We start from the raw sequence: 24147 nt of genomic DNA on the forward strand, positions 1-24147 counted from the left end.
TGAGGAAAAAGTGTTGAAAACCAAGGAGAGGGACAGAGGTTAATAGAGAAAACTTCTCCCATCCTTTTACTTTCCACTCCCATCTGTTTTCTTCTGACCTGTGTCCTCCTAGTGGAAAAGTGGCACAGCATCCTACATGTTTTTAATTTATGTCGGCTTCAAAATGTGAGCTCTCAACTGCTTGCCCAGACGTGTGGGAGCAGGCAGTGCATCTGTGTAGTGCCTGCCAACTCCTTCTGCTCCCAGGACCAGGGACATGGGAGTGCCAACACCCCTGGTGCCCCATGTACCTCTCAGGCACATCAGGGTGCTGCTTCCTCAAACTCGTCCTCAGCCAAAGCTCGTTTGCTGCCCTATTCTTACTCTTCCTCATACAGGCTGTGGAAGGCTCCTGAACTAAGCACATCAGGCTTTATGTAATCCTATCTGTCACATACATAGAGTAGTTTGCTTCTTCACCCACCATCACTGAAAGAAGGATAAATGGTTTTGGACTCGCAGGTATGTCAGGCTCTTGTGTCTGGCAATTAGTAACCCCAGAAAGAATATTACGTTCTGTGGAGCAAAACACCACTTCCCATCTGCAGTAGTTTCCTGCTACACTGAAGTTCAACGTGACCAGGTTTAACAGAAATTCCCAAACTCATGGGATTGAAATCTCATTTTTCATTTGACAATGAACCAGTGCAAATGTGGGTGAAGTACTTAAACAGAGCACAGTGACATGGTAAAATTACCTCTCTGCTTGGGAAAGCAATGGTTGACAGATTATCATTATGGACAGCTTATAAGACTGATATTACAAAGTAATTTCATTGGGTGGTGTGGTTTAGTCCAACCTGGTAACTAACTACCATGAAACTGCTGACTTACCAACCAATCCCTGGTGAACCTGGAAGGAGAACTGGAAAAAAGGCAGAACCCAGGAGCTAAGATAAGAACAGTTAAATAATTGAAGTAAAATATAAAATTCTAATAATATAATACTAATATTTGTAATGAAAAGGGGGAAAACAAAAAGAGAGAGAGAAATAAAACTCAAGAAAGACAAGTGACAAACAATTGCTCACCACTGCTGACAAACGCCCAGACAGTCTCCGAGCAGTGATCAGCCCCTTCTGTCTAAACCCGCCCCCCGTTTATATACTGGGCATGACATGCTGTGGCATGGAATACCCCTTTTGCTAGTGTGGGTCTGCTGTCCTGTCTCTGCTCCCTCCAGACTTCTCGTGCCTCTCCTCACTGGCAGAGCACGAGAGACTGAAAAGTCTTTGATCAGGGTAAGTGCTACTGAACAGCTAAATCGTCAGTGTGCTATCAGCACTGTTCTCAGGCTAAAGCCAAAATACAGCACTGCACCAGGTACTAGGAAGAAAAGTAACAACATGAAATCCTAGCCTTGAAAAGAGATTGTCTGGGAGAAGCCTATACACAGCACTTTGTGGGGTTCTTTTTCTCCTTTATTTCCATGTACAGAATGCAAACATGTACTAGCCATCAGTCAATTTCTTAGATTTTCTATATTTTCTTTTGTTTTTTTTTTACATCCAAAGTGCTTGCGACCTCCCAGTATCTGCAAGTGTCCTGGGACCTCTGGATTCAAGAAGCAGTTTTGGTGAGGAAGGGGTTTATCTTTAAAAGAGAGACATGTGGTTGAAGATAAAGGATTAATACATCAATTGCATCTACTTGTTTGTATCATTCATTTCTCAATTGTTTTACTTCTGCAGCAATTTAGTTGTTGCAGGCAGTACCACTTACACATCAGACCCACGTGAGTTTGAATCTAGGTGAATAGTAACACTGGGACATGTAGCAGGCCAATTTGTGGGTGTGGAGCTGGCAGCTAGATGTGAAGTGCTACCATTTGTCAGTCGTCTCATGGAAACCCCATTATTAAGAAGCATGACTGCACATCTGTTGTGTTAGGAACCATTCTTGGAGTCCTTTGTTAATTTCACACCTTCATTCTTTGAAATTATCAAGGTGGCATTCACATTTTGTTAAGTGTGGTCTCTGTTTGGTGGTGCCACTGTTCATTTCAGTCCTGGTAGATAGATTTTAAATAATTTATTGGAAAAGTGCCATTACTTTCGGTTTTGACAAAATCCATTCCCCCCATAAAGATTCTCTGAACACACCTGCTCATTTTATTTCTCAGTTTCCTCCTAGATTTCCCTCATCTGGTTTTCAAGACCATAGTTTTATGTGTGACTGTCAATGAGTCCTTATTGTTGTCATTCCACATAGTTACTGAACTCAAACAACTCTTCTTTGCAGTAGTGTTCTAAAATGAAAACAAGAGTGTTTCCTCTCTGGACTAATGGCTGTGCTCACCAACATTTTTTCTGAGGTCCTGTTTGGGTTCAACTTCTCTGCTCAAATCTTCTGGCTTTGCAACTCATTGATACAAGGCAGGGAGAAAAGCTTCCTCTGCCGATGGAAAAGAAAATCATAGGAGTGGACTTTGCCAAAATTTAATGATTTTCTGTCTGTCTCTGATATTTAAATTTATAGGTACAAACAGATGTGACTTAGAGCTGTCTTTAGGCTGTTCTAAATAATTTTGTGTCTGGTTCAGATCTCACATACACATAGTGTTAGGGAGAGGCTATAATGCAAATTGCCTTTGGACACCTCTAACTGTATTTAGTATTCTGGCATAACTGAGGACTTGCAAAAAAAATATATCTTAAAATTTAATTTAGACTTAAAGCCTTCTGAAAACAATAATAAGAATATTTTTGCCCACTGTTTCTAAAGAAGTACCCATAGCTACAGTATGTATTAAAAGGCTCATTTCAAAATCATAGAATGGTTTGATTTGGAAGGGACCTTAAAAGTCCTCTGTTCCAATTCTCCTGTCATGGGCAGGGACACCTTCCACTAGACCAGGTTGCTCAAAGCCCTGTTCAACCTTGCCTTGAACACTGCCAGGGATGAGGCAGTCACTGTTTCTCTGGGCAATCTGTGCCAGTGTTTCTCCATCTTGATGATGAAGAATTTTTTCCTAATATGTAACTTAAATCTGCCTTCTTTCAGCTTAAAGCCATTCCCTACCTTTGGTCATGGGGAAAAATATGTTAAAAGAATGGTCTGTAAAGACTACCCATTAGTTGTGGGGTTTGTGTATTTTTTTAACAGAAATTGTGCTTCTGGTAAAGCCAATCTGGCTAAAAACCATTTAAACCAGACATTTTTACTACATCCTGTAACAAGAATTCCACACCACATCCAGCAGCTGCTTCTCAAATTTGGACTTCCAGCGCTACTTTCTGCTCTGCAGGTTTATACTGGGGGTTCAGAAAAGTTATCAGTTTCATGTTTGCTGTGAACAGAAAACGGATGAATGGCTCTCCAAACCACTCTAGCTGAGTACGGGTGACCAAGCACAGGAAGCACCATCACTGAGGATGCACTGGAGAACTTACACTGGACTGTGCTTGGATGTTGGTTGCAACATGAGTATGGACAGGAGCAAAGAGGCTGCATGTCTCTCCCTGCTCCTCCTCCCTGCCTGACCCACTACAAGTGCTAAGGGGTCTGTGGTGGCACGTGACATCCAACTCCACCACCATGGCCAGACCTCTCCCACCTGCCAAACCTGTGCAAATGCTGCGCATGTGCCTGCGCTGGGGTGCTGGGCTGCAAAGAGCTGCAGCAACAGAGGGGACAGACCTTGGGAGAAAAGGAGAGGTTATGTGTGTGTTGGGGGGGGGTGATGGAGAGGGTTGGGGAACAGAGGGAGAGGACAGAGCAGGAAAGCAGCTGGACGCCTTTTTATTTTACATCTTCAAACGGAAAACCTTGTTCCTTTCTCCCTCCTGCAATGTAAGAGGGGCTGCTGAGGTGCTGAAGCAGAAGAGGGAGGCATAAATAGAAAGCAAAAGGGGCGTTTGAAAAAGAAAATGCAGACTAAGGAGGGTAAACCTGGAACTGGTTCAAAGCAAACTGCCTCCTAACTATGAGAGGGAGGCCTGTGAATCTAAACATGCTCTGCAATTTGCTGTAGCTCGTATCCTTTAATTTAGCCACTAGGTGTGTTTGTACAGAAATACAGAACTAAAAGTAATTCAGAGCATGTCAGGAAGTGAAGCTGAGTATGTGTTTACTGGGAGTCTTTCCCTGGTTGAAGTACTCTTAACTACCTGTTTGAGAATACAGGTCTGGCAAAAAGCATAGCTAGAAAAAGGAAAAAAGGATTTATTTCTTTTTTTTCTTCTGAGCTCCTCAGTCATTAGTGAGCTGTGCTGGAAGTGTTAATGTATTGCTGTTTCAGGAGCTACCACCACAGTGCAGCAACGGAACTGCTTGAAAAGCTTCAGAAAAGAAACTTTTCAATTTAGGAATAGTCACAGTAATACAGTAATATTGAAATATACCTTGAAATACACCAATACCTATGGAAATATACCTCTTTCATACTGAAATATGGAAAATGCAAAATCTGTGTTTGAGATTTGCATTCATTCGCCTGGGGGGGGGGGGGCGGGTGGGGGAGGAGGAGGGGAGGGTTTAGGGCTTTTTTTTTCCTCTTCAGTGGTAATTCATAGACAACCTTATTGATCCTAGTATTTATGATGTGAGACCAGTGAGGCTAAAGGCCTGGTTATCCTGCATCCCCTTATATAATGAGGAAATGAACCATGGCAGAGATGTGTGTTGGAGTGAGGGCTGAGGGATCCTCTGGCCTGACACTGGTTCTTCAGGGCCTGGCAGCATTTTCAGTTATCTGAGATGTGAGTCTTCTGCTGGTGTCAGGGATTATTTGTGTTAAGTCAGTGCCCTGGAATCTCTTTCATGGGCTAGATCCACAATGCTGGATGAAGCACATAGTGAAAATCGAGGTCAAGAGATAAAAATGGAAGCAAGACAAAAGAAGCCAGAAATGAGCACAAAAAGGGGACGACTGCAAAACAGCAAGACCACATTGGTCTGGTTAATAAGCTGTGATTTTGGCACCAATGACCTAACTCCCTCCCAATGCCATTTCATCAAGAGGCCAAACTTCTTCACCTCCTCCTCACAGCATTTCACCCACAGGTGCTACTGGTGTTTTCTCTGTAGAAAGAAACATGCTGAGCCTTTAAAATGAGGTCACACACACTAGTCCATCAGAGGTGTGAATTATTAAGCACTGTCACTGTGTTAAATATATTTCATTAGAGCTCACGTGGTTTAAAGAGATGGCACCTGAATCAGATTTTGAAACAGACTTTGAATTGCCTTATCATCTGGGGACAGTTTGTGCAGGAGTGCTGTAGTGGCTTACCTATGCATATGGGCATGGGATTTCTAGTTTATGATAGATATGGGGTTTTGGTTTGTTGTGGTTAGAGCTATTCTGCCACTTTTTTTATCATTGCGCTGGTGATTGTGAGGGGGCAATGTTAAATGCTGCATCTTGCGAGAGGTCTTAAAGAATTTAAATACAAAGCTTTTTGAGGCATTATCTGTTCAGTATATCGATCAGACAGAAATGAATATCCAATAGATAATTGTAATATAGTTTATATATTAATCCAAATGTAATTGTTAATAGTTACACTATGGTTTATAAACTACAGTCAATACTTTGTATAGTTAATATATTAGTCAATAGTTAATAAATAAACTCCGTGGCTACAATACCTGACAGTGCTACAAGAACATCTGCAAACAATAATGAATTTGTAAAATGTAAAAGCTTTCATTTCTTTAATGTCTGAGCCAAACATAGTCACGAGTCACCTAATAGTCTAGAATGGGGTTATCCACAACCTTGTTAACAGGAGAGGTGAACAGAAAACTGATGTAGTTTCCTGAAGAACCCATTTCTGGCTGTTGTACCTAGTTATCAAAACCTCTCAACATGCTGAAAGGCAATTAGCTGCCATTGGGTATGTCCTGAAAAACTGTGGTGGCCTCCTGGACATCAAAGCCACTAAATCATATTCAGAAGAATGAGGTTACTGCTGTGACTGCTTCCCTGGGCTTTTGATTAGGGTTGTGGGTGGAGTGGAGTTTACTGCAATGTGATGGATGATTCTGGGCTCCCACAGTATGGACAAACCTGGCAAACATTATGGTCAGGGGCATGGGGTCTGAGTGGTGTTGTCAAAGTGTAAAATTATAAGTACTTCCATGCCAGCAACAGAGACCAATAGCAAAAATGTGACACTTTAGTTTCATTTCTGCTCTAAATGTGGAGACACAAAAGGGAGAAAAAGGATTTAAGCCCTGCTGAAGGTATAATAGGCACTAGCACAACCAAGCAAACAGAAGTGAGCAGCAGAGCTACAGCTTTTGATTTTTCACCTCCATGATTGTCAATAACCATCAGAGGGTCTGTTTGCTGAAAATCCCCTAATGAAAAGATGATATTGTCGTAACAGCAAGCACATATCTCAGCCTGAATCTGCATACCTGATGGGAAACAGAGCTCTGTGTCTCCCGTATAATACATAGAATACAGCCTCGGAGACACAGTCCCCACCTCTGGTTAACTGCATGTCAGATGATCCAGTTAAGTATGGCCTCCCCACCAATGCCTTCTGGTCATATTGGTCTGTGGAATGATTTTCTAGAGGGTCCAGATACTACACTTGGTTTTGCTTCACTGAGATTCAGGGGTTTTTTGTTCTGCTATGAAACCAATTTTTCTAAATTTAGGTCCTATCTTCTTTAGAGGGAATTCTCGGATTTCATTCCATTCTGGCTGAATTTCCCCTCTAACCTGTAGGCTTACAAATGCAGGATGGCATGAGCTATCTGTGAAGGAATTAGACCTGTCTAACTCATCTTTCGCTACTTTTGGCTTTTGCCTCCACCTCTTCTATATCTGATTATTTGGAGGTGTGTGCCTATGCTTTTGCTTCCCTGAGCTCGTCTCAGGCAGCCAGCCTCTTTTTCTTATCACATTTCACATCCCATGGGCAATGGGATTCTGGTCAGTTCACAGTAGGTCAGCAGGCTGAGTAGCTGCTTGTTGTAGTTGTTCATGGTAAATGTGCTTCTACTTTATTGAATAATTCTTCAATAAAACACCTGCAGCTTGGGCAAGAACATGCTGGCACTCAGTTCAGAACCACTGTAATATGGCTGCTAAAAGTTATTTAGAGTAATGGTGGCTACAGCTAAAGTTTGAATGAGGGTGACTATTTGACATGGAAGATGACAGGAAGGAGCTATCAACCTCATTGCTGCTGTCACCCCAAGAGCACCTCACTGGGGGTTGGTGAGGGGATAATTTTTGGCAGGTGTTAACAAAGTTGATCTGGATATACTCATGAGGAGGGTTCATAGGGGTGACTGAGCTGAAGCTGGAGTCAGGATCTGCCTTTTTTCTTTAAAAGATACATTAATCTTCTCAAAGCCAGGTTTTGGGACTCCTGGCTCAAATGCTGAAAGCAAAGTCACACTGAGACCCTCTTACCAATGTCACATCCACCCACACAGAGCTGCAAAAGCCAGCTCTCTATGCATCCTGGTCTATAAGCCACTCTTCCCAATGAGCGAGCCCTCATGGAACTTCCTACTGTTGACACCTTCCCCGTGTTTCCTGAGGTTGAAAGGGGGCTTGATTTACACCGAGTTTCAGACTAAGCACATTGACGTCAAAGCAGTGGAAATCAGTCCCCAGTAAGTGGTTTATAAATGCAACCTAAGTGTTTTGAATTAAAATAGTTCTTTCGGCAATGTTGGAAAGGTATGTCTGTTGTGCTTATCATTGTTAGTTTCTGTCTTAAAAACACTGACAAGTCACTGACATTAAATCCACTCTGCAGATCATTAGAAAAAGTGTTTCCATTCCTGAAACACCAGTAGTTTTTTCCCATTCTTTTTTTGCATTATAATAATTGAAGAGGATAGTAATCTAAACAAGAAATGTACAGATTATATGAGAGAAAGGACCCATTGGTTGTGCTGTATAACATTAGGGAAAGGAACTTCAGCTCATGCATGTATTTCTTGCCCCAGATGGAGAAGAGAAGGCTTACTGTGCAGTCTTTACAAACAGCTTTGGGACTGTTTCATCCCACTGAACAAAGACCTTATGCAGAGGACCAGATGTCTGACTTTCAAAGTACTTAACTGAAATGACAAAGGTACATGAGTTTGGTGGATGCTTCTTTTAGCAAATGTGCTCATATCTCCAAGCCAGCAATGACTACATTTCCTTTACAATCTGGGAGAACAGTGTCTCTTGCAGTACCAGCACATCTATTGGCTGCATCAGATAACATAAAACAAACACAAAGTTACAAGGACGGAGGAAAGAAAATTCAATGGCTTTTGAAATAAACCTTGTGTGTTACTTGGTATCTGAAACTTCTTGGAGCATGTGTGTACAAACGCAGCGCAGAAAAAGATATATAAGGCTGGAATAGATATTTTGTGTTACAATTCACCCAAACAGCAGAATTATTTTAAACCCAGTCTCCATCCAGGTTTGGCTTTTACAAATGCATCTTGGATAACTGATCAGCTGAACTAAAACCAGCACTGCTGTAACACAGGAGCTGATACCCTTAGGTGTAAGCTCTGTGCCTCAGAAAAATCTCATCTTCTGTCTTCATCTGCCTGAAATGGCTGTGTAGGTGCAGTAATGCCATCTTGACAATGTGACCAAGAGTGGAAGTAAAAAATTTCCCAAATGAAAAGCTTAGACTCAAATAAACTGAGGTAAAGAAAAAAGCCCCAGACCAGGGAGGTTCTTCTGCCTTTGTGTACCACCGAAACCGTTGGAGCTTGACATCAAGTTTTACTTGATGGTTATGAGCCTAAATGGAGAAGGTCACGCTTGCAGCCGACCCAATGCCAAACTAGAGGGAAGATGATTGCTGAACATGTGCAACAGTGTGCTTCCTCCAGGGCTGCACAGAAACCTTTATCTCACAGGAAGACCTGAGACAGCAATGGTATATACTTACAGACTTATCCAGAATGGAGGTAAATTTTCCCACATGCCATGCTAAGAGAAGGCTCTTCCCAGATGGATGTTCTTTTCATCCCAAGAAGAAAGACAAGATCTACTCTTCGCAACGTTAATGAATGAGCCAGGGAAAGTTTTGTTTCACTCTACTAAACAAACCTAGGCAGAGGCTCACAACAGGAAATCATTAGTTCTGATCCAGAACTGTATTTCCTATGTATCTGTTCTCAAAACTCTACACATTCAGTAAATCCTCCTTTTCAGTTTCAGCTTATCTTTTAAAAACGTATTATTTAAGTAGGACTTTTCCCTTGAACTTGATTTACAAGAAAGCCTCCAAACTAAAAAAGAGTGAAAAAACCCTCAGTCATCATTGAAAAACTTCCTTTGAGCAATGTTACAAAAAACATCACATCTTTTGTAACAGCTGTAGGCAATATCACAACTTTTCACTGTGGTTAAAAACGGTTGGTAAAACGTACCTCACTGGTGAAGTGAGTGAAACTGTATAAATATTCTGCAAATGGCTTTTCACAATGAGACATCTGTCTAAGCAAAAGCTTATGTTATTGTCCAGACAATGTTAGAGAACTTTCTAGCACTGACCTTAAAAAAGACATATTGCGTAGCCCAAATCCAAACATGAGCATGCTAAGTGTAGTAAATGCAAGCAAACCTGCGGTGCTTTCCTTTCATTAGACTTTCTCTCTGACCTCTGGATGACAAGGGCATAGGAAAAGGAAGCAATTTTTCTTCTGTCCTGGGGGAAGGAACATTTGAAAGAGATTTCCTGTCATTGGACTACATCATCTTTCTGGTGCTTGATCTGAAAATCTGGAAGACCACCTTTACTTAGCATCCATTACAATCGCTTATTTGCTTTTACCCGATGAGGTAACTTGTGTGAGTTTCACAAAGCTTTAGGTGAGTATTGTGTGTAGCTGGATAGGATCACTCAAAATATTTCAGCATTTCAGAGAAATAAGATGCCTTAGTGCACCAACTAATCCAAAGTCAATCCTTCTGATCTCCCTAAGTTTTAAACTATTTCCAATCTTTCTCTTGCCAGAGGCTGTAAAGGTCACTTTAATAGAGTTGAATACCGTATCTTCCTTCAAGCATTTGGTTGAAAAATTGGAAATAGAATGTCATTTCTACCCTATGATAAGTTAAAAAATACATTTAACACCTTAGTTTGTGTCACTTTAAGTTGTCATATGCATCACAGAAGTAACTCTTCCTATGTATTTCTAATCCTTTTGAGTTGTGGCTTGTTTAATTATGTCAGGGCATTATGTCAAACCCTTTGCTCTCAGAGACACAGGTTCCCAGGGGCCAGCTGGGTATGGCCTGCAAGCCAGAAATCGGTGCTGGACCTCTCCAGACTTCTCTCTGTGCTGCTATCCTTCTAAGGGCAATTTATGTTTTCACATTTCTTACCAAAAATACTTCATGACGTGCAGCAGACCTTTCCTTTTGTTCTAGCTGGGTGAATAGAATGCCTCTTCTTTCTTTGCCTTTTCACTTTGTGCAAGCTCCTGTACTGTAAGAAAGCAACCACCATGAGCATAATTGTTTATATAAATGGTTTACATGGTTATCACAAACATCATTATGTCATATAGAGCACCAGTTCCATGAAAAGTGAGACATTGAGTGAGAATTGAAGGTAAAAGTGTGGGAGAACAATTGACTCCTGCACTAAGCAATTGGCCAATAATACATTGCTGAATTCTTTTAGATTTGGCACTCTCAAACGTTACGAGATTTATTCTGAAGCTAAGGTTGAGGATGTGTTTAGTCCTCTTTCTCAGAGAAACAAACATGTCTCACATTTATAGGTGATGCTGGACTATGGCTAGTATCAGGGTAGAATTTGGTATCAGTGTTAGGGTTTCAGGGAGGCAAAACAGTGAAGAAATAAAAGCTATTACATTCACAAAAGTAATATTTTTTTTTCCTCTGTGCAAATTGGATAGGTTAAGCTGAAAGTTTCACAGGGTTCAGAGACCTAGTGTTAAGACTAAAACTAGGGCGTGCATGGGTTGTAGCTCTGGTGAGGGATCAGCCTGGGAAATATGAACGGGATATAAGGGAAGGAAGGACCTGAGAGCAGATTGCATATGGGGCTGTTGCTTGAAAATGTCTTAGCAATACAGCATTTTGAGTTTTGTATTATCACAAGTCCCTTGACCTGTTTTTAGGAGTTAGGCAGATTAGGAAAAACTTGAGGTATGGAGAAATGGGGAATTCAGGAAGGATCAGCTGTGCTGTAATGAGAGCTGGCATGAGTCTGGGTCCACTTCTTGTTCAGAAAATCACTGGTACTACAGGACAATGACCAAGCATTTGAATGGGATAGAGGCAGAAAGAAATGAATGGTCACCTGTGATGGGGATGTTCAGGATGAGTTTCCTAATGGAGCTGAAAGGAAATAGGCATCAGTTACAGGCATGGCTTTAGGTCTTCCATTTTTGTGGTCCATAAACTATCCCTGGGGGTTATAATTAGGATGCAGGTTTCAAGGAGAAGAACTGAGGTGACAGAGGTGTTTAGAGTAATCCCACAGTTTTTGTTTGGTTTTCCTTTTTTTTTTTTTTTTTTGTTTCATGTACAGACAGAGATGAGGGTTGAGAAAGGGACACAAGAAAATTAATGCAAAAAAGGAGTTTAAAAATGCCGAATAATCTTGCTTTGGGACTGGTAGTAACACTTGGTCACACAATTACTTGTAAGTCTGGATTTCATGTGTGTTGCTGGACTTAGATTGAGAACAGTACTAGGTGTTGGTCCAGGTAAATAATTGTATAGAGGAAGAAATACAAAATTGACCACGGATACATTGAAAGTTAGTATTATCATTATTCCCAAGCTATTTCAGCCTGAGGTTCATAGGTATCAATGGCCTATGGTTCAGATTTAGAGTGTTGGATTTAGTGGCATAATGGCATTTGAAGGAAGAAACAAGCATGGAAGTGTTAAGTTCTGCTTTAATATCACTGAACTAGAGTTTCAGTTTCTAAAAATCCTCAAAGCAGGATGATGTTGAGGTTTGGGTTTCACAGAGGTCACCAGACCAGATCTAAAACTGTAGCTAAAACAAGAGCTATGATTACAGTTGAAGTTCAGGCTGAGATAAATTAAAGAAAGGCTCAGAAAAGCCTAGCATCCTAAGTTAGGAACTTGTGTGGCTTACTGCATATTTTTAGATCTCAGGCTTGTGAGGTGGGTGAGGCAGTGTCCCAGATTATTGGTGATGTTCTGTTAGGAAATTGAAAGGGAGAAAGTGAAGGGTGACAAAAGCCAAAATCAGAAAACATGAAGAGACAAAGTTAAGCAGCTTATAGGCAGTGTCTGAACCTGGCCTGGTGGCTTTTCTTGCTGTCTTACCCTGAGTAGCCATCACCCTCCCGTGCTCCGTGTCTCTTCCCAAATCCTTCCTGGTGCTAGTGTCCCAGGCAGGGGCAGCCTTGGGCTCTGCTGAGGAGTAGGCATAAGGAAGCTGGGGAAAAGGAATTGTATGGGAGTTGCGTACCCTCCCAAAAGTGGGGATGAGCCTGGGCTCGCTATCAACTGCAGCTCAAACCATACTTTGAGATGGACCTCTGCTGTCCTAAAGCTGTGCTGGCAGCATTAGCTCCTCCTATGGCTTCTCCAGAGCTTCAGTTTATCCCACTCTAAATCCTAGCTACATTTCTAACTTCCGTTTCAGTAACACTCACTGACGCCAATGACTAAAAGCAAGCTGGAGGTGAATGCTGCAACCAGCTGTGCTTTAAGTCAGGTTGGCTGTCTTGAATATACTCTAGTAGAGTATCCCCCAAGGCTGGACCCTGCTGCTACCCCTGGATCTTAAAAATAACCCTACAAGCTTCTGGCCTAAAAGCAGTAAGTAAATCCACATTAGAAGTTATGCATAAGGTAAAATGGCATCTGTGCTGAACCCACCTACAAACGTAGGGTCTCCTGGCCCTGAGTGTAAGCCCCTCCCAAACCTCAGTTTAGCTCTGCCTTTCTGTGCCTGGGGGCCCTGGGGAAGCCTGAGCGCCAGACATTGCACCACTGCCTCATGTAGGTAGCAGCCTGCAGTGCATGTAGTCTCTGATTCTCTCCGTTCTTTCCCATAACTATATGGCCTTAATCATAACCAAATGCTAACTGAGCCTCTTGATCCCCGGAGTTTTGTGGACTGAAGCAGTAAGAGGACCAGGTTTGGCACTGTTCCTTAATTCAGCCTAATAATGATTCAGCATAAGATTTTACTTTGATTTGTGACCCTAGTTGTAAATTAGGTAGGCCAGCATTAATTTAAAGATATGTAGAAATATCCTAAGACAAGTGCCGAAGGAGCTTTTGATTTAATTAAATGCCTTTCAGGTGTGATACTTACGACAGTGAAGATTTTCCTTTATCACAGTCTTAAACCAACACATAATATACAACTAGATACAGCATTAGTCTCAAGACAGTTGAGAGTCTCGGGCCTAAAAATACAACAAAGAACCATTTGGACATCAGACCTCAAATTGTCATCGTAGACCACTTACCACTTTTCATTGCCAGAGCTTTTTAATAAGCAGAGCAACATTCTGAACTCCAGACTTGATTTAACATAAACAAAAATCTAATACGTAAAAGGGTTTAAAACAAATGTTAGGAAAAGCACCCCACTGTGCCTTGTGGCCCATTTCTCCTTATCAGAAACGTAATTGACACTGAACGCTGGTTATAGATCAAAGCTTTGCCAAATGAATGACAAATTCAAAACTAATGTTGAGACCCATGTTGTGATCAGTCACAAATTTCACTCTTTAACATCTTTATGTTTTATGGAAATATTAGCCCTTATCTGGGCCTCATAAAATAAGAAAACAGAAAGGCTAAAGTATTGCAAGCACTCTTGTTGGAAACAGCCCCCAGGATATTAACAACATTTTTTTGCAGTATAATGATTTCTGAAAAACAGAGCTCTAATCTGAGGATTTTGTTATTTCTTTCACATTCTAACACTATCTAGAAATTTTAATACATACAGCTGTTTTGCAAACATCATTTTTTTATACAGCAAGTGTTGTACTGTACAGGTAACATAATTTGGGGATTTCTGGTAAGAAGGAATTATTTGTCAGCCTTCATTAAACGTAAAACCTGGGAGCTTAAAAAACCTAAACACATACCAAAATCCATGCACGTGTAAGATCCCCAATTTATCTTTTTTTATCCAAAACTTACCAGAACTCCAGTTTCTCTTAGACTGAACCCTAACACCAAGCATCTAAAATCTGCAGGTTCAACATTGGCAACATGGTATTGAGTGCACCCTCAGCAAGTTTACTGATGACACCAAGCTGTGTGATGCTGTCAACACTCTGGAGGGAAGGGATGGGATCCACAGAGACCTTGACATGCATGAGAAGTGGGCCAGTGCCAACCTCATGAGTTTCAAAGTGAAGTGCAAAGTCCTGCACCTGGGTAAGGGCAATCCCAGGCACAGCTACAGGTTGGGCAGAGAAGAGATTCAGAGCAGCCCTGTGGAGAAGGACTTGGGGGTGCTGGCCGACGAGAAAATGAACGTGAGCCGGCTTCAGTGTGCGCTCGCAGCCCAGAAAGCCAACCGTATCCTGGGCTGCATCAAAAGGAGCGTGACCAGCAGGTCGAAGGAGGTGATCCTGCCCCTCTACTCTGCTCTCGTGGGACCCCACTTGAAGCACTGTGTACGGTTCTGGTGTCCTCAATATAAAAAGGACATGGACTTGCTGGGGCAAGATCAGAGCGACATTGTCTAGGGTGAGACGCCCCTGCCCATGGCAGGGGGGTTAGAACTTGATGATCTTAACGTCCTTTCCAGCCCAAACCATTCTGTGATTCTATAATCTTTTCAAAAAGAGAGAAAAAAACAGTGGCTCCTATACTGAGCTGACTCCTAAGCCTCAGCCTACTGCAGCAGGAACACCAGCCAGCGTGGTAGACCACCTAATGCAGTAGTAACATAACCACCTTACTAAAAATCAGGGGGGCAATGTTTCCTGCCACAGTCAAACAGCCACCCTTGCTACCTGGACAGGGAGGTGTTAAATGTCACCCTCACTTTTGCCACAGCTGGTTGAGATGTCCCACATGGACAGAGACTGAAAGGTGAGGAAAACTGATATAGGATTCCTGTGGCCATGCTAAATTACACACCGTTTCTGTGACAACAGTCACAAAGAGATCTTTGAATCTCTGCACAAATTGTGCAGGCCCTGCAAATAAACAGGATTGCTGGAAACAGCTCATCGGCATGGCTGGGTTTGGCAGCAAAAGAGGTCAGTGTACATGCCCTTAATGAGCTGTCTGGTGCTTCATTCTCATGGCAGAAAAATTTGGTGACAGAGACTAATAATGCTATCTGGCATTAATGTCAAAGTTATTCACTCTAAAAACATATGGACATATCTCTCTTTACTCATGTCTTCTGCATGGGAGTCAAAAAAGATTGTGCTAATGGACCATGATGTCAAGATACTGCAGAGTAGTTTTGGGATATTCTTGGTTATTCTTTTGTTATAACACTGTATTTCTGTATTCTCCACATCTCTTGTTTAGCTTGGGATTGTCTGCTTATTTAAAGTCCTATTCTAAACTATACTGTCATTGAAATGGATCCCAGGACCAAGCCTATCTAGGAGGATGTGACTGTATGGTTGCAGGAAGCAGGAGAGGGAAGGCTGCAACATGCAAGATGAAAGGAGTCTTCTCAAGGTGTAGAAAGGCTGTAAAAGGTGAGATTTCTTTTCATTACAAGTGGTACAAGAGGAGGATCATGGCTGATTCTGGTTATCTGAGAACCAGGATGGGTGAAATGTCATTGTCACTTCAATAGGCTTTTAAAGAAGCTTCTATGTGCTCAAAGGGGTAAAAAAGCTACTTAAAAAAACAAATCCACAAGGTGCATCTCAGGAAGAGGTGCAGAAGATGAAGGGAAGGGACAGCACCTGGCCTAAGGGGGTTGTTCAGCCCCCTGTGCTCCTTGCTGCCACTTTTATCCTGCTAAACCATTGCATCCACCACTCGGCCCTGTGTGACAGCCAGCTCTCATCTCACCTCGCAGAGGAGTCCTACTCTATTGGTTGCTGCTGTGGGTGATGCATGCTGTGAGCAGGCACTCTCTACATCCCTGTAACAAACCACATTCCCGGCTGGATTACTCATACTCCACTGGCTGCTGTTTTTCTCCATGTGCATTCATTTGCAAGCTGCTAAACAAGAGACACAAAGCAGTCTGAAAAATTAGGTCACATGTGTTGCCCTGTCAAGACATTGGGCTTGCCAAAACCAGGATTTTCCTGACATCACAATGGAGTTCTTAAAGCTCCATCCATGATAAAATAAAAAAGAAATAAGAAAAAAAAAAAAAGAAAAAAAGGGAAAAAGAAAATAAACCATCCTCTACACCTCAAAACCTGTGGTGCCAAGTAATAAAAATGAAGTTAGTATCCTGTTACACTTTTGTGAAATACTGAAGTAATGTCCTTCACTGTGACATTTAACTGCCTGCACAAGCAGATGTTTCTTACCACACTTAACTCTCTTCTCTACCAGCTTCGCTGCATGTGGAAAGGCAACTCTGTTTTACACAGAATATTGTTTTTTGTCCAGCAACATCTCTTCCTTTCATCTGAACATGAACTGAACCCTGGGATCAGAGAGCAGATAAGCATTGACTCAAAACAGATGCCAAACTGTCCAGATGCTGACATGCACCCAGGACTTCAGGCTCAGGGTACTCAGCACTTCTTCCTTTCCACGAACTGCACATCCTTCCTGAGCTCAGGACTCCGGCTGCCTTTCAGGAAGAACTTTTCAGGTTCAGCGGGGTGAGAAAGGGTGTGGAGTGAGGCATTCTGGGAGGCAGCCTAATCCCAAAGGGGAGCCAGGGAATGAGAACTTGCAAAAAGGATGTTGTTGGAATGTTTCTGTTAAAAAGCAGAAGTTTACACCATGACAATCTCCTAATAATAGAGAAAAGCCAGGCAGTTTGGCTGAGTGCTGCTGGGAAGTAGGCAACTGCCTCATACTGGGCAGAAGGGGAGAACTGTAGCAAGTCAGAGGCTGTCCTGAGCCACAGCTGGGAGATTTCAGTTTGGATGGATGAAAAATATCAAGACAGGGACAGCCCTACGATCCCTGTGTATGGATCTAGATTTCATTAGAGTTTGAAGGGAAATCATATGTTAACCCAACATAGAAGATTAAACAAATGGAAAAGCTTTTGCTCTCTAGTTCAGGTTGCTGTCATCCTGCACCAGGAGGCTGAGATGCCAGAGATGTGATGGGAGTACCTCATCTGGGCAGCAGGCCTGGCACTGTTTTTCTCACCTAGGGTAGGGTGAGGGCAGGCAGTAAAACTCTCAGTCTGGTTTGCTCTGAACTGTTATGTACAGCCTCTGTGCTGACTGTGAATAACATCACAAAATTACCTTTAAGAGCAGTGGTCCAGAGTCTTTGCAATATCAAATGTGCATCTGTTGTGTAGCACTGAAAGCCACTAGGTTTTTTGCCTGGCTGCCATCCCTTCCGCAGTACAAAAAGAATAGGAATACCAGGTAGAAACAGGCAAGGTCATGAGTGATTTATTCTTCCTTCCTTCTAAATTTCCTTCTTTCCTTTCCTTGCACAGTACCCTAGCTGCTGGGACCAGAGAGCAAGAACGCTGACAAGGTCTGCATTGTGAGCACGTTCGGGATAACCAGAGCTGGCTGTTTCACACTACCCTGGGCCAGATCACAACCACAAGCAGAATTCATCTGAATCATAGAATCAACTAGGTTGGAAAAGACCTTTAAAATCATAGGTCCAACCGTTACCCCAGGACTGCCAAAGACCACCACTAAACCATGTCACTGAGGGCCTCATCTACATGGTTTTTGAACACTTCCAGGGATGGTGATTCCACCACTTCCCTGGGCAGCCTGTTCCAATGCCTGAGCACCTTCTTCCTAAAGAATTGTTTTCTAATATCAAAACCAAACCTCCCATGGTGCTGCTTCAGGCCATTTCCTCTTGTCCTGTCACTTGGTACTTGAGAGAAGAGACTGACCGCCACCTTACTACAACCTCCTTTCTGGTAGTGGTAGAAAGCTACAAGGTGCCCCCTGAGCCTTCCCTTCTCCAGACTAAACAACTCCAATTCCCTCAGCTGCTCCTATCACACTTGTGCTCCAGACCCTTCGCCAGCTTCGTGGCCTTCTCTGGACCCAATCCAGCCCCTCAATGTCTCTCCTGTAGTGAGGGGCCCAGAGCTGAACACAGGATTTGAGATGCGGCTTCACCAGTGCCCAGTACAGGGGGATGATCACTGCCCTGGCCCTGCTGGCCACACTATAGCTGGTACAGGCCAGGATGCTGCTGGCCTTCTTGGCTGCCTGGGCACAAGCTGGCTCATGTTCAGCTCCATCAACCAGCACCCCCGGGTCCTTTTCTGCCAAGCAGCTCTCCATCCAGTCTTCCCTGAGCCTGGAGCCTTGTATGGAGTTGTGGGCCAAGGGCAGGACCTGGCTCTTTGCTTTTTTGACCCTCATGCCACTGGCCACAGCCCATCGATCCAGCCTGTCCTGATTCCTCTGCAGAGCCTTCCTATCATCGAGCAGATCAGCACTCCCACCCAACCTGGTTTTGTCTGCAAATTTACTGAGGGTACACTCGGCCTCCTCAGACAGATCGTCCTTGGAGATATTAAACAGCACTGGCCCTAACACTGAGCCATGAAGGACACCATTAGGGACTGGTTGCCAACTAGATGAGATGCCATTTACTACCACTCTTTGGGCTCAGGCATCCAGGCAGTTTCCAGCCCAGTGAAGTAAACAACTATCCAGGCCATGAGCAGCCAATTGCTCCAGGAGAGCGCTGTGGGAGACAGTGTCAAATGCTTTACTTAAGCCCAAATAGACAATGTCCACCTCTTTGCCTCATCAGCCAGGGGGGTCACCTAATCGTAGGAGATCAAGTTGGCCAAGCAGGAGCTGCCCTTCATGAGCCCATGCTGACTGGGGCTGGTCCCTCCGTTTTCCCACATGTGCTTTATGATGATCTGCTTCACAACATTTCCCACCACTGAGATCAGGCTGACAGGCCTGTAGTAGTCTGGGGTCTGAAGTTTGAGCGGATGTATGCGTAATTGTGATGAGAAGTTCAGCTGTGGCAAACTGAAGGTCTAACTTGGATCCAAAGTGTGCATGTGAAAACCTTCATTGGTATTACCTGAGAGCCAGACGAAACAGCACCATCAGTTTAGTTTCACTCCTGCTGGAAGAGTGTGGGCTGGTGCACCAATCAGCAAGGCCAAGCTGCTCTGAGCAGGCATTTCAGCCCAAGCACTGGAGTAGTAGTCTGCTTTGAGTGCCACTTTAATTAGTATTAATGGTTTTGGCCTTCACTCTACCCATCAGACTTATTTTTTTCTTTTCAAGGTAAGTACATTAGTTCTACCTGCAAGATCCATGTAGTACAACACTCTCTATCATCTCTGGGTTGCAGACACAATAAATTATTTTCAGCTACTGTAGCTCTGCCTCCATTGCTTGTGGTGAAGCTATGCCAGGAATTAACTTCAATCAGTTTTTTTACCAGTATCTCTTAGTATTCCTGTATTATTTGGGTGGCTGGGGCTAGAGGGATGATACTAAACATTTAATTTTCTTACTGATGATAATTTCATAATGTTCCCTTGCTAGGCAGAAGTCTGGGGGGAGTAGCCTCCAGAAAGGCTGGATTACTCTCCCTTTTATCTCTCCATGAGAGATTTTGGAGGGAGAACCAAGCAGCTAGGCAATGCCACTTTGTCTCCGCAATATTCTTACTATCATCCCGGTTCTTCAGGCAGACAGCTCCTCTGGCTCTGACACAGATGTGAGTGATCACAGACTCTTCACCATTGCTACTTATAATTCTTGTTTTGCAAAACCAGGCTTTGAATAGCCTTGTTGTTTATTATTAAAAGTGTTTAAAGACCCTTTTTGTTGGATGGACTGCTCCACAGCTGCTCTTTCTCCCCAGAGAAGCTTTGCCTTATCTCCAGCATCTATGGCAGGAGTCATCTTCCCCTTCCACCAACTAATAGAAAACAATAACTTGTTTTCTAGGAATGGAGGAGTCTGGAGGAAGTGCTTCTGTATTTCTTAGAAATCTGATAACAGGATTATCTTCTAACCATGAAAATATATATAGCCTTAAGTGTCATTGTGGAATATCTCACGGATATTAAGCACAACTGCTGACCCCAGCGTGTAAATATTGAGAGAGTTACTTAGGGGACATGACCTTTCTTGGGAGTGGTTTTGCAGGTTGTCTTGGAGTTCCTGCATTGCCCACTGAAAGTCTGGATGTGTAACTAAAATATAGCAGTATATTATTTGAGAAAAGACAGCATTACCTTATATGAGACTAAACAGTCTCATGAGCACAGCTGAAATATCTTTGCAAGGTGGAAGACCTTTGCCTGAATATCTTACTCTCATATCCATCTTTTTTTCTTGGTTCTGAGCAGGTCTGACTACATGCATGCACACACATATACACACACAAACATTTAATGCTATTTCCTCTTGAAATAACAGCAAATGTGCTATCGATGTCAATGGAAGATGATCAAGCTTGCTCTTAAGAAAAGGAAATGCTTTACAAGTAGAAAATGCAAAATATATTTGTTTATTTCACTTCTCATTTTGGTGTCTGTGAATGTGATGTCTGAGGTAATGAGCTCTGTGACACTGTAGAAGTATCTGTCACTTCTACTTAGGGATAAATTGTGTATGTCTAGATGTATCTGAAATACGCACATTTCCAGGCACATTTTGCTGTCACAGAGAGTAGTAGTGAAACTTCTGTTAATCTGAACAGGAGCAGGACCAGATAGTGATATCTTAATACTTTGCAATTTACAATGTACAGGGTCTGAAAGAAAATAGCTCTTCATTACTGCTCTGAATCTGGTCATCATGCAAGCGACAGAGGCCTGAAACCGCAGCCATCCTCTTGAGTTTAAAATCTGGACACAGTCACCCCAGAAAAAAATGCAGCCTTTTTAGGAGAAGATCAAAGAAAAAGGGTTTTGTCTAAAGTTTGTCCTTTGGTCCCCAGAGGATGATTCTGAGAATGGTTATGAGCTTTAGGGTCTTCTTCCAAAACTGGTCCGGAAAAAGGTTGATCATCAGTTGTTTGGATCTGATAGCATTTGTCTGGCGTTGTGTAAATTCTTGGGCAGCTGACAAAATGCCATGGCTCAGAATAGAAATTAAATGGTCTGACAAGATGGACTGTTGCCCATAACTTTTTTTTGCAGTGCAGTCAGTGATAACCCCCAAAAAAAACACTGAAACCAATTTGTTAAGCTGATTACTTCTCTGAGAGCCAGTTTATGTTTAGGACTCTGCCCCATGTCTTGCTTACACTTCTCTTAGCAGGACTGTTTACTTGCAAAAACAGAGAAACTGTCTTTAGTGAGATTCAGTGTGACTTTCCAAGCCAGGTTTCCTGAAGCTGCAGAATAATGATGGTGCATAAAATATGCTTGTCCGTTATTAAGCTCGTATGTGATCTCTGATCTCTATTTAAGTCTCTTACAGGGGAAAGCTAAATGTGGGTGTGTTTGCAGAGCTCAGACACTTGAGCCTGACTGATCCATGCCCTGGGGAGGCTGTCAGGAGCCTTCCAAGGCATCTGAAGCTTCCAGGGGGAAAAAATACCAAAGTTTTGTAAAAGCAGAAGAAAGGATTGTTGTCGCTCTGCTGTTCTTTAGCCTATTTACCAGATCTGCCAGAGCAGAAAATTTTCTCTTTTCTTATTTTTTCTTATCTTGCAAATCCTCCTGCTATTTTCTCCCTCCTGTGGTACTTTTTCGAGCCGAGACTTGGCAATATTTATGGCTGTGGACTATTAAAATCAGTATACTTCTGTTCTGAAAACTCCCTGTTTCAAACATAAGACATAATGCAGGAAAAACATGTAGACGTAAAATGGCCATTAATTTTTTCATTGTGAAAACAATGTCAAAGAAATTTTTCAACTCATTAACTTTTGAAAAAGGATTCTCCCACCTTCTACTGACTGTCTCTCCAATGCCAAATTCAAGCTAGCCATCCATAAATTTGTATCTTATGTCTGAAAGATCTTCATTTTTGTATGTGAGACAAAAGAAAATTAATGTTCTTCCTTCTGGCTGTTCAGTACATTCCCACATATATTAAACACACGCATGTCATATCCCACTGATCAGCTGTCTTTCACAAAATCATGTGTGATTCAATCCATTGCTGTTAAGTGTGTGTTACCTCAGCATGATTTTGCTGATGATTAACAATGCAAGGTTTACTGGGAGGGATGTTATTGCCTACTATACGAACTGATCCAGTACTGACCAAAAAAAGATCAGTAGACAGGCGCACAAACCTTTCTGTATGTCTGCAACGGGAACAGCAGACTGGATGCTAAATATCTGTGGAATTTAATTTAATCATCCCATTTCCACATTTTGTGTCTGTGGGACTGGGCAATGTCAATAAGATTATAGGACCCTTAATGCCTGGGAGAGGACACAGAAAGAGAAAGAATTAGCATTTGACTCTAGAGAGTCATTTCTGAAGTGGGGAAGACTGTATTTTGTTGATATTTTTAATATAGATTCAAGAAGAGAAATAGAGTGACACACATTCTCCCTAGTTAGTCCAATGGCTTCTGTGCTCTGAAGCACATTTGTTTTAAAAGGGAAGGTGAAAAAACATAAGTCAATTGGACAATGTCTCTGGATAGATCATGTAGGTAGGAAATGGATCATTAGTCATCATTATTGAATGATCTTTGCAGCATACTCCTTTCCCTTCTTCCTGCAAGCTGCAGGTTTTATATGGTGCGTTCATTTCTGCACCAGCCCAGAAACAGCATTCCTGCAGGGTAATAGGAACCAGCTGCTTGCCTACAGAGAAAGACAGAAGGAAAAGGTCATAAAAGTTAGATTTTTGCAGTGAGAAAAGACCTCCCTTCAGAGATAAGATTGGCTTTGCCAGTGATATTTACCTCCCACTTCTCATTGAAACTACTACTGTCTCTTTCCTGGGCAGCTACAAGGTCTAGTGGCCCTATTTCTGTGATGAGTGAGTGCAGTTAAACCCTTTTTGGCAAAGAGCAATGGCTTTCTTGCCTCCAGAAAAGCAAACCAGACTAACTGCATTGTCAAAGGCCTGATTTTATGCTAGCATTTTGAGGAGAGCTTAAAGGAAGTGCTAAGAGTGAGAAGAGATGCTTCAAACCTCACAGAGTCATCTGTGGGGGGACAAATCCCTCAAATTTCCTGTTTGGAGCTCAGGAGGCCTTCGCAGGAATGTGCATTGGCCTCTTCACTTTGTGAAAGACAGGGCTAAACAAAAGCTTTAGGGTAATTAGAAAATATCACCTGGGTTCTCCTGCAGACAACTGGGGGTGCTTTATTTGGAGAAGAGAAGGTGCAAAGGCACATAAGCCTTCAAACAGGTTACAAATAGTACAACAGTCAGTTGTTCTGTTCATGCACTGAGGAGTGAGATGGGAAGCAACAAACTTCATTTTCATTCAGGAGTTACATTCATGCAGCCCAGAAAGCCAGCCATATGCTGGGCTGCATTCAAAGGAGCTTGGCCAGCAGGGTGAGGAAGGTGATCCTCCCCCTCTACTTCACTCTCATGAGACCCCTCCCTGGAAACACTGCATTCAGCTCTGGGTGCCCTAGCATAAGAATGACAGGGATCTGCTTGAGATAGTTGAAAGGAGGCCACAAAGATGATCAGGAGGCTAGAGCACCTCTGCTATGAAGACAAGCTGAAAGAGTTGGGCTTGTTCACCTGGGAGAAGACTCAGGGGAGACCTTACAACAGCCTTCCAAAACCTAATGGAGACCTACAGGAAAAGTGGACTTTCTACAAGGGCATGTATACAGTATAGAAAAAGGGGTAATGGCTTTCAACTGAAAGAGGGTAAATTTAAATTTGATATTAGGAAGAAATTCTTCACTGTGATGGTGGTGAGACACTGGGACAGGTTGTCCAGAGAAGCTGTGGACACCCAATCCCTGACAGCCTTCAAGGCCAGGCTGGACAGAGCTTTGAGCAACCTGGTCCAGTAGAACATATTCCTGTTTATTGCTGGAGGTTTGGAACGAGACGATCTTTAAGGTCCCTTTCAACCCAAACCTTTCTATGATTCTGTGATTCAAAAACTTGAAA

This window comes from Lathamus discolor, chromosome Z (assembly GCF_037157495.1).
Source record: "Lathamus discolor isolate bLatDis1 chromosome Z, bLatDis1.hap1, whole genome shotgun sequence".
Lineage (NCBI taxonomy): Eukaryota > Metazoa > Chordata > Aves > Psittaciformes > Psittacidae > Lathamus > Lathamus discolor.